This window comes from Schistocerca gregaria, chromosome 1, assembly GCF_023897955.1.
Source record: "Schistocerca gregaria isolate iqSchGreg1 chromosome 1, iqSchGreg1.2, whole genome shotgun sequence".
NCBI classification, from domain to species: domain Eukaryota; kingdom Metazoa; phylum Arthropoda; class Insecta; order Orthoptera; family Acrididae; genus Schistocerca; species Schistocerca gregaria.
In genome coordinates, this window is record NC_064920.1 from 142522001 (window position 1) to 142534300 (window position 12300).

The window sequence follows — 12300 nt, forward strand, 5'->3', positions numbered from 1 at the left end:
TGTACTGACTTGGCAGAAAATCCTAAGAAATTTTGGTCTTATGTCAAAACAGTAGGTGGATCAAAACAAAATGTCCAGACACTCTGTGACCAAAATGGTAGTGAAACAGACTAAAGGCCGAAATACTAAATGTCTTTTTCCAAAGCTGTTTCACAGAGGAAGACTGCACTGTAGTTCCTTCTCTAGATTGTCGCACAGATGACAAAATGGTAGATATCGAAACAGACGACAGAGGGATAGAGAAACAATTAAAATCGCTCAAAAGAGGAAAGGCCGCTGGACCTGATGGGATACCAGTTCGATCTTACACAGAGTACGCGAAGGAACTTGCCCCCCTTCTTGCAGTGGTGTACCGTAGGTCTCTAGAATAGCGTAGCGTTCCAAAGTATTGGAAAAGGGCACAGGTCATCCACGTTTTCAAGAAGGGACGTCGAACAGATGTGTAGAACTATAGACCTATATCTCTAACGTCGATCAGTTGTACAATTTTGGAAGACGCATTTTGTTCGAGTATAATGACTTTTCTGGAGACTAGAAATCTACTCTGTAGGAATCAGCATGGGTTTCGAAAAAGACGGTCGTGTGAAACCCAGCTCGCGCTATTCATTCACGAGACTCAGGTTCACAGGTAGATGCCGCGTTTCTTGACTTCCTCAAGGCGTTCGATTCAATTCCCAACAGTCGTTATATGAACAAAGTAAGAGCATATGGACTATCAGAACAATTGTGTGATTGGATTGAAGAGTTCCTAGATAATAGAAGGCAGCATGTAATTCTGAATGGAGAGAAGTCTTCCGAAGTAAGACTGATTTCAGGTGTGCCGCAGGGGAGTGTCGTAGGACCGTTGCTATTCACAATATACATAAATGAGCTTGTGGATGACATCGGAAATTCACTGAGGCTTTTTGCAGATTATGCTGTGGTATATCGAGAGGTTGTAACAATGGAAAATTGTACTGAAATGCAGGAGGATCTGCAGCGAATTGACGCATGGTGCAGGGGATGGCAATTGAATCTCAATGTAGACAAGTGTAATGTGCTGCGAATACATAGAAAGAAAGATCCCTTTTCATTTAGCTACAATATAGCAGATCAGCAACTGGAAGCAGTTAATTCCATAAATTATCTGGGAGTAGGCATTAGGAGTGATTAAAAATGGAATGATCATATGAAGTTGATCGTCGGTAAAGCAGATGCGAGACTTAGATTCATTGGAAGAATCCTAAGGAAATGCAATCCAACAACAAAGGAAGTAGGTTCCAGCACGCTTGTTCGCCCGCTGCTTGAATACTGCTCAGCAGTGTGGGATCCGTGCCCGATAGGGTTAATAGAGGAGATAGAGAAGATCCAATGGAGAGCAGCGCTCTTCGTTACAGGATCATTTAGTAATCGCGAAAGCGTTACGGAGATCATAGATAAACTCCAGTGGAAGACTCTGCAGAAGAGACGCTCAGTAGCTCGGTACGGGATTTTGTTGAAGTTTCGAGAACATACCTTCACCGAAGAGTAAAGCAGTATATTGTTCCCTCCTACGTATATCTCGCGACGATACAATGAGGATAAAATCAGAGAGATTAGAGCCCACACAGGGCATACCAACAATCCTTCTTTCACGAACAATACGAGACTGGAATAGAAAGGAGAACCGATAGAGGTACTCAGGGTACCCTTCGCCACACACCGTCATGTGGCTTGCGGAGTATGAATGTAGATGTAGATGTAGAAAATACCGCCTGAATGGGCTGTCATGAAAATACAAGGCAGAGGAAGCAAGAAATTGATATTTGTCATCGTTTTACGGTAGAACTGAACAATATTTAAGTAAATGAAGTTGTATAACAGCTTAGATTGGTGACAGGGCTTTAAGTTCTAGAGATAATTTCCTTTTATACGGGTGAGTAAAACTGTCAGGTAAACATTCTCTACTTAGATTAGATTAGATTAATTATTCATTTCAGAGACGCATAAAAGAGGGAATCTTTCTGGCTTTGGAACATGTCAGATGAACACACTACAAAAATGAAATTAGAAAAACTTGAGTTTCATTAATTTTAATGATCCTCAGTCAATAAACAGTAAAATTATATACATGAATTAAATTTAAAATTCTTACAGGTTTAATACTTACACCTGTTTTCATTGAATCCATCATTCTGACATTTGCTAGCTTCTTGGCTATTACAACAAAGTATTGCAAAAATTGAAGTAAATTATTCATTTCAGTGATCCTCAGTTAAAAACAGTCAGATTATGTACAAGATTTAAAATTAAACTTCCACTATTTACAGACTTCAATCTGCTTTCCATACATCCATCATTCACACAGTAGGTAGTTACTTGCCTGTTACAACCAAGAACTGTCAAAAATTAAAGTATAATAAATTTTCATTAAAATGGTCTACTGCACTTGTTGAGAAAGTCATGGATGGAATAAAAGGAGTTGGCCACCATAAATTCTTTTAAATTATGTTTAAATTATGCCTTGTCTGAAACTCACTTTATAAAAGAACTGCAAAAGACTGTGGCGTGACTGAAAGTACAAAAGTGTGTGTGGCAATTAGGTTAGCTTATTCAAATGTTTTCAAGGATTAAGGAACTTGAAAGGATAACTGAAGTTTTTTAACTTTTTGAAATGAAGACTGGGCCCTCGAGGTTTTATTTTCTTATTAAAACTTTTCTAAGATACAGCTTAACAGAAATGCGTACTCATTTCTGACATTCACTTTAACACATACCTACAAAAACAATGTTGCTGTGTGATAGTTGCTTGCAATTTTTTATGTGACCTGTGTATGTTTAAAAGCTGAGCAAGTTGAAGAACGTAGCAGTAATGTAGTGCTAGCAGCAAAATAGCAATGTGCATTACATTATTTCAAAATAAATTAAAGAATTTCATAAGTACATCGCATACTTGCACGGTCAACATGCGAATCCTTTTTCTGTTCAACTTTGCGCATGTGCTTGCCTTTCCAATAGCGCAACTACGCATGCGCATTAGTGCATGCGAAATGCCCTCGAAACGCACGCAGTGCGTGAAAGTGTATTGCATCCCAGTTTCGATGGGAATTTCTTGCTCTGTTTAGCAGACGACAGGCAGCTAGCTGGCTCCCATGTACGTTTCGTGGTGTAGTGTGTTGAAAATGCTGTAAGGCGATGTACGCGCAGTGATGTCTGTTGACTCCAAAGAAAACACTCTGAAATTTATAGACGACTGTACCACATCGTCTTTAAGGCACTATAAAAGTTAAAAAAAACTTATTTTTAGCCATCTCACACGTATATGGGTGAAATGGCGAATGCCCTTTAGGTGAAATGGTGAACTTATTTCCCCTGCATTTTGCCACATACGTCGCACATAGATTCATATTTTGTACAGTCTTCATGCAGCCAACGTTGGCAGCTAATACATTTGATTCAATCTACATTCTTTTTAGTGCAACTGAACAGTTCACCGGACCCTAAACAACAACACTCTTTCATCATCCGCGTCGTCATCATCGTCTTGCAATTGGATATCCAGCGACGATTCGGATTCGGTGTCAGTGGTAGACACTTTTAGTTTCTTAGGCTCCTTCTTTTTGATAAGTCCTTTGGTAGTCTCTTTGCTTACGGTTTTTCCTTTGGTTACGGTTTCTCCTTTGGTCCTCTTTTTAGCATTCGCTCTACTCTTCACTGACTCATTTTGTCGTTTTCTGTTTCGCAGGTTGTCGATGTTTCCTGGAGAAGTCAAAACCTCAGATAAAGCTCTGAACTTCTTCCTTTCAGAGGCATCTTTATCTAGGATAGGTATCGGCGAAATATGGTCAAAGAGTTTGCCACGGGTTATTTGAGACTCCTCTGTTGCCACTGTCGAGGTCATATCTGTTGCTTCTGATGAAGACTGCATGTTTTCCTGTGGATTTTCCGCCCGTTGCGTACAGCCCAGTTGTGGTGAAGCTTGTGTGTATTCAAGTCCCTGATCGTTATCTACGTCTGCAGTTGCTTCTTCCGAGGGATTAGGTATCTCGTGCCAGTGCGAACAACTTGGTCGAGGTGAAGTAGGTCTGTTTTCGTGTAGTTCGTTGTATTCCCTATGTTGATATGAAGCTGATGTTAAAAATGCGTATTCGGGGATTACATCAGGATTAAACGGGATGATTCGTGTGCTTCTGAACCCCGATATTGTATTCTCTGCCGTAGCTGCTTTTACCCAGGCCTTTGTAAGCAGTCCTCCGAACACTTGTCTGGAAATATTCTATTTGGATTCATTTTAATGTACGAATTGCAAGCCTTGTAATAATAGGATTGCAGAGCTTTGAAAAAGGCTCTGTCTAGCGGCTGCAGATAGTGTGTGGTGTGGCTGGGCAGACAGAGCAAAACTATGTTTTTTTTCTTCTGCAAACTCTAATGTATCCACGCTGCTGCAATGAGAGCTATGTCCATCCATAATAAGCACGACTGTTCACTCAGGCTTCGTCGGTGCAAAATGGTTCCTCAGCCACAGAAGAAAAATATCAGTTGTTACGTACGCCGACTTTTGTGAGATGAAAATCGCGGAACCCGGCGGCATACCGTCCTTGTACTAGGCCTTCTCATTTTTTCCCTTCAAAACACAAGCTGGGCGTAAAAACACGCCCTCTCCATTGCAGCAAGCGTTTACATATATGGTTTCACCTTTTTCACCGGATGTTATCGCTGGAACGCTCTCAGACCCCTTTGCTGTCAACGCGTAACCTGGTCATTAGTCAGCTGAAGTCCGGACTCATCTACGTTGAATATATTTCCCGGCTTATCAAGGACGTTATGTTCTACCAAGATGTTCTGCAGCAATGAAAAATAGTCTGAAACGTTTTCCGCGCTTAAACCCCTTGACCGCGCTTGTGAAACTCCTTCCGATTAGCGGACAGAGAGTTCCGGATTTCTTTTTAAGAATAAATGTAGCCAGTCCATTCCAGCAATTTCATTTTCTCGGTTAAAATTGTGATGTTGGTTATATTTCTCATCTAGTTTATATGTCATGGTACGTACTTCTGTCCTTGTCGGTGCAAATCCGAATTTTTGTAATTTTATGATATATTTTACCAACTTTTTCTCACATTCTTGTGTTAGTACAGGCGGCCCACCCAAACGTTTTTCGTAAAGCACCCATTCGCTAATCGTCTCTTCAGCGTTGACCATGGAACGTGAAACTGCTTTGAGGCCCTATTCAGGCTCATTCCATTTTGCAACGCTTTTACGGCATCGTTAAGTTGTTCCTCTCTCCAATCAGCACGGCTGGATCCTTTTTGTCTTTTGTAAAATGTAGGCATCTTTGCCTGGGACAATGGCGGTAGTTAGAACATTTACTTTTTTAATCACTGACAAACTAAACTGTACTCGCAAAAAATAGATAAAAACTAATTTTTAAATTAACGATTGTATTGAGACGTCGGATAAAACAGAACGTAACTCTCGCATGGGATAGGAAACGCTAACATTTCATGACTTGTCAGTAACCCTGGTTGCGATGTATCTAAATAAAAGCTTTACACTTTACACATAAGAAAAGTCCATCACCGTATCACACCTGCCCTAGTTCACCATTTCTTCCATTTGCTATGTGTTAAACGGTGAATAGCACGGCAAGAATTTCAGAACACTAGACGCAACGATTTCTAGGTTATGTAGTACATAAGCAGTATTAGAAGGCAGAATATATCAAAAAATACCCCGCGGACTACGCTACCTGAAGTAACATCTACAAATAAATGCAGCATATAAAATTATCCGTGCACACTGCACAGATGATCAGACACTGTTGGCATGCAGACATACAGAGAGATCTGTTTAACCAGTAAAGAATTAAATCAATTCACCATTTCACCCGATTCACCATATCACCCTGACTTACCCTACGAAAAGTACTGTAAACATTAAGATACGTTCGGTAAGTCTCGAAGTAGGAAAGCAAAGAAGAAGAAGCTTACAAATTTGTGAGAAGCGTATATGAAAACTGTGCATGAATATTAATGCTAAATCAACTTACTAGCACAACAGCTGAGGAACTCGACATCTGAACAAAAGAAATGGCGGGGTTTGTGTAGCTACTCAACAACCTGATAGATATTGAAATGAAGGACATTTATGTTCCAAAAAATGCAAAATTGGAAAACACAATTGGTTGCCCAAATTTCTCGAGTCCGGAGATGCTGATCTACATACTCTTTTTCATGATTGAAGTTCTTTACTTTTCTATAAAATAAAATGCAATTGATACATTGAAAATTAATTAACCTTCACATAACGACTAAGAATCTCCCTTAAGTAATTCTCAGGTTTAGAAATAATCAGTGAAGTACATTATTCTGAAATGCGAAATAAATAGTTTAAAATGGTATACAAGTCGCCTTTTACTAACTAACGACAAAAATCTAAAATCTCCGTGTGAACTTCTAAAATTTGAAGATAAAATGTTGTCTTCACTTATGTTACTCGCACCTCTCTAATTTAGATGCTTTTTATGCACAGTAACCTTTTCATCACAGTAAACTAAGCACAAATTCCCAAGCAAAAACGGGATTCATAGCAGATTGCTTGCGCAATGAGGTAACGTGTGGAGGCCTGTAGTGTGTGCCCTGTCATTTCCGTGAGTCTGTGATTGCGCACGAGAAAAGAGGCATCGTGTGGACATATCTTTATAGCGCTGTTCCCGAGGCTGATGTTGTTCCTTAGGCACATCACAGCGTCAACCGTAGCGCTGCAGAACCCTTACTACCCAATCCTGCTCATTCTACGGATCTTATCAAAGTTCGGGTCATACTGGTGGCGGGCTAGGCTGATAGAATTCAAGTCTTCCCGGCAACCAACAAAAATGTATTTCATGCGGCTAGTCTGCGAGCATTCCAGAACAATTACACATTAGATAAGTTTCAACTACTGTTCATGTGTGTATATAGCTCATATCTGTTTATTGCTTTGTGACTGTTGTGGTATTATTAAGAACACTTAACGTCGTGAATAATATAACTGCAATATAATATAACATGTAAAATTTCGGCAACTTGATTTAATTGTGTGCCTAAGCCTGAATATCCGAGTTACGAACTGTATAGTCGCAATGAATTTCAGACAACAGTTCCTGATCAAGACACGGCGCCTCTGCTTTCACTGCGCCTGGAACAACTACTTGGAGTGAAAACGCCAGGTCAGTGGAAATTGCAGAATTCCATGATACTTTCCGATGCCTTAATATAGAACTGTGGCCCCTAATGGACTTCAGATTCAGCTAACAAATAAAAATTATAACCTTCGTGAAACAGATGTAGCGAAACAGCTCCAGTACACTCAGATTAGTTATCGGACACGTTTACTAGCTACCCGATTCTGCTACAACGATTGCAGAGTTCCCAAACGAAGATTGAAACTCCTTTGCCCGGAAGTACCTCGGTAATTTATTGTAGAACGAAGAGATTTTAACCTACCGAGTCTAGGCGGTGACGTCCAGGTATTTATGATCGGAGACGCGGACAACCAGTCTTGTGAAGTAATTCTGACTTCTTTCTGAGAAACCTTCTTCAGCAACGATTCCAACATTCCACACGTAACAGAAGTATTTCGAACATAGTGGCTGCAAACAGATCCGGTCTTTTGGACGATTTCAGTATAAAGGTAGGGACTAGCAATCACAGCTACAGTGGCCTCTGGAGTCAATAAGTCCATCAAAATGGTTAGGAGAGTCATTACGCTTCGCACAACAGATTAGCAGTTGTTAGCATCCTACTTACAACACGAATAGATATCATTTAATTTGAAAGCGATGGACGCGGAGGATTGGCGAACAAAGTAGATCTTCCATCGCCTTTTGGATAAATATGTACCAACTAAGTCGACTGAGGATGGGAAAGACTCTTCTTGGTTTAACCAACAGCTTTCGGAAAACGGTGAGCAGATAGGTATCATTTACACTCATATCAAACTCGTGTCTCTACAAGTGCGCTTGTAACATCTTCCACCGTCATATGTTAGCCAAACATCTTCCCGAGAATCCTAGGAAATTTGACAAAAGGAACCTGAATTTACATATCTCATCAAAAAAAAAAAAAAAAAAAAAAGTCATTTTCGCAGGAAGATCGTACAGACCGCCGTACAAAGTCTCAGATTGACGACATAGAAATGAGCATCCCCGGTGTTGAAAAGCAAGTGCAACAGTTGAAGTCGAACAAGGCGCCAGGCCTGCATGGAATTCCGGTTCAATTTCACGGAGAGCGCTATGCGTCATTGGCCCCTTCCTCAGCTCTCTTTCGTCGTAAATCTCTCGCAGTGCGAACAGTACAAAGCGGCTGGAAAAAAGCGCAGGCTACTCCCGTCTACAAGAGGGGCAATACAACGGATGCACAGAATTATAGTTTCACATCTTGAGCGTTAGGTTTTGCTGTAGGATCCTTGAACATCATCTAATTTTATTTATTTGGGTGTCAGTTCCCTAGAGACCATGAGAAGCAACGATACTGTGGTTATGGACCGAGCCAGTACCTGGTTTAGAGAAAGATGATTAGAAAATTTATAAACAGGCTGAAAGAAACTGGAGAATTAGTAAAACGCGAAACAAATTATGACAAAGTATTTGACTTTACATCACGTTAGGACAAAGGTGCCCAACGAATGAGAGGTGCTCCTGTACACAATAGATGTGTGCCGCAAGAAAACCTTTCAAAATAGGTTTGAAGACCTGAGGGTTATCATTCAGCTTTTTTCACTTCTGCTAGACGTGTACTGAGAATGAATCCAATTGAACGGTGCACAACCTTATGGTCAGTTTTTGACGATGTGTTATCCGAATGCAAATCTTTTTCCACAGGAGTGCAAATCTTTTTTCCCACCTAGTCTTCACTGAATGAATGTTGGAGTTTCTTCTCAACGAAACGAATAAATATTGCCAACAATAAATTATGTCATGGGGTACATGCACACCGATGGTACAGCTAGAATTCGACATACATGAACAACAGCCTACATGGAGTTCAAGAGCTGATACGGCAGGTGTGCTTTAGCTCTCTTCGCTAAGACAACAATTTTATCGCTGAGTGGAAAGAGTGGCCCCAAACATGAGGTAACAGAGTGAAAGTAAGTAATGCGAACGATCCTTAGTGTTTCAGTGTCGGAGCCACTCAAAATTTTGATCTTAGTGAAGATGGCACCATTCAGTTTCTGCACAAGATCTTGAACATCATGCTTTCCCTGAGGCTTTTCATCTACCCTCAGTCATAATAATTCAAAATAGTCGACTTTCGGGCTGTATAAATTGCTTTTTGTTGCAGTCAAGAGGTGCTCTGTTGTTTGAAAGCTACTTACTGATGTTACCTATTACTCTATTAACTAGACAGTTCACAATATAATCCATGCCTCTGACAATTATACTAGCGTCATCTGTAAAGAGAAAATTATTAGAATCATCTGTCATATTTAATGACATATCATGGCTTGTTGTTGATGCAGCTCTCCATGCAATTCTATCCTGTGCAATGTTCTTCATCTCCCAGTACTTACTGCAACCTACATCCTTCTGCATCTGCTTAGTGTATTCATCTCTTGATCTCCCTCTACGATTTTTACCCTCTACGCTGCTCTCCAATACTAAATTGGTGAGCCCTTGATGCCTCAGACCATGTCCTACCAACCGATCCCTTCTTATAGTCAAGTTGTGCCGCAAACTCCTCTTCTCCCCAATTCTATTCAATACCTCCTCATTAGTTATGGGATCTACCCATCTAATCTTCAGCATTCTTCTGTAGCACCACATTTCGAAAGCTTCTATTATCTTCTTGTCCAAACTAGTTATCGTCCACGTTTCAGTTCCATACATGGCTACACTCAATACAAATACTTTCAGAAACGACTTCCTGACACTTAAATCTATACTCGATGTTAACAAATTTCTCTTCTTCAGAAACGATTTCCTTGCCGTAGACAGTGTACATTTTATATCCTTTCTACTTCGACCATCATCAGTTATTTTCCTCTCCAAATAGCAAAACTCTTTTAGTGCTTTAAGTGTCTCATTTCCTAATCTAATTCCCTCAGCATAACCCGACTTAATTCGAGTACATTCCATTATCCTCGTTTTGCTTTTGTTGAGGTTCATCTTATATTCTCTTTTCAAGACACTGTCCATTCCGTTCAACTGCTCTTCCAAGTCCTTTGCTGTCTCTGACACAATTACAAAGTCATCGGCAAACGTCGAAGTTTTTATTTCTTCGCCATGGACTTTAATACCTACTCCGAATTTTTCTTTTGTTTCCTTTACTGCTTGCTCAATATACAGATTAAATAACATCGGGGGTGCGTTAAAACCTTGTTTCACTCCCTTCCCGACCACTGCCTCCCTTTCATGTCCCTCGACAGTTATAGCTGCCATCTGGTTTCTGTACAAAATGTAAATAGCCTTTCACTCCCTGTATTTTACCCCTGCCACCTTCAGAATTTGAAAGAGAGTATTCCAGTCAACATTGTCAAAAGCTTTCTCTAAGTCTTCAAATGCTAGAAACGTAGGTTTGCCTTTCCTTAATCCATTTTCTAAAATACGTCGTAGGGTCAGTATTGCCTCACGTGTTCCAACATTTCTACGGAATCCAAACTGATATTCCCCGAGGTCGGCTTCTGCCAGTTTTTCCATTCGTTTGTAAAGAATTCGCGTTAGTATTTTGCAGCTGTGACTTATTAAACTGATGGTTCGGTAATTTTCAGATCTGTCAACACCTGCTTTCGTCGGGATTGGAATTATTATACTCTTCTTGAAGTCTGTGGGAATTTCGCCTGTCTCATACATCTTGCTCACCAGTTTTGTCAGGATTGGCTCTCCCAAGGCTGTCAGTAATTCTAATGGAGTGTTGTCTACTCCCGTGGTCTTGTTTCGAGTTAGGTCTTTCAGTGCTCTGTCAGACTCTTCACGCAGTATCAAATCTACTATTTCATCTTCATCTACATCCTCTTCCATTTCCATAATATTGTCCTCAAGTACATCGCCATTGTATAGACCATCCAAATACTCCTTCCACCTTTCTGCTTTCCCTTCTTTGCTTAGAACTGGGTTTCATCTGAGTTTTTTATATTCATACACGTGGTTCTCTTTTCTCCGAAGGTCTCTTCAATTTTCCTGTAGGCTGTATGTATCTACCCACAGTGAGTTAAGCGTCTACATCCTTACATTTGCCCTCTAGCCATCCCTGCTTAGCCATTTCGCACTTCCTGTCGATCTCATTTTTGAGACGTTTGTATTCCTTTTTGCCTGCTTCATTTACTGTATATTTACATTTTATCCTCTCATCAATTAAATTTAATATTTCTTCTGTTACCCAAATATTTCTACTACCCTCGTCTTTTTACCTACTTGATCTACCTTAACTATTTCATCTCTCAAAGCTACCTATTCTTTTTCTACTGTCTCTCTTTCCCCTATTCTTGTCAGTAGTTCCCTTATGCTCTCCCTGAAACTCTGTACAACCTCTGGTTTAATCAGTTTATCCAGGTCCCATCTCCTTAAATTCCCACCTTTTTGGAGTTTATTCAGTTTTAATCTACAGTTCATAATAACAAAAGAATAAATTACCTGTTCTGTAGATACCCTTTCTGGAAGCGACAACAGATGATGTGTATTAAGATGTGTCACTATTCTCGTATACATTTCTTTCTCAGAATCTTCCAAGGAAACTGGCATCGAGGAAACTGACGGGTAATTGTCTACATTATCTCTTCCTCCTTTTCATGAAGTCATTTCACCAACAAGTACTTCAACCTGTCATAAACTGACCACATATTGCACGGATGGTTGATTACAAAACTTAATAAATGGCGCACCTATCTAAGCACTGACCTATGGTGCACTGATATACGCTGGAATATAATCAGTTTTCTAGAGAGAAGAAAGATTCTGCCTGTAAATCATCATGAACATAGAAAGATTAGTTTTTGCGAAACACAACTCGCTACTTTCACGCAAATAACTTGTGAACCATGCAAATAGTCGAAGATACAGATTATATACTTCTATATTTCTGGAAAGAATTCGGCAGTGTAACACACTGTGAAGTATTAGAGCTATATCTAACATGCCTGATAGGTCTGAGCTACCCAAGCTCGACTCACGTCCCGTCCTCACAGCTTCAGTTCTGCCAGTACCTCGTCTCCTACCTTCCAAACTTCACAGAAGCTCTTCTGCGAACCACGCAGAACTAGCACTCCTGGAAGAAAGGATACTGCGGAGACATGGCTTACCGATAGAACACTTGCCCGCGATAGGCAAAGGTCCCGAGTTCGAGTCTCGGTCGGGCACAGAGTCTTAATCTG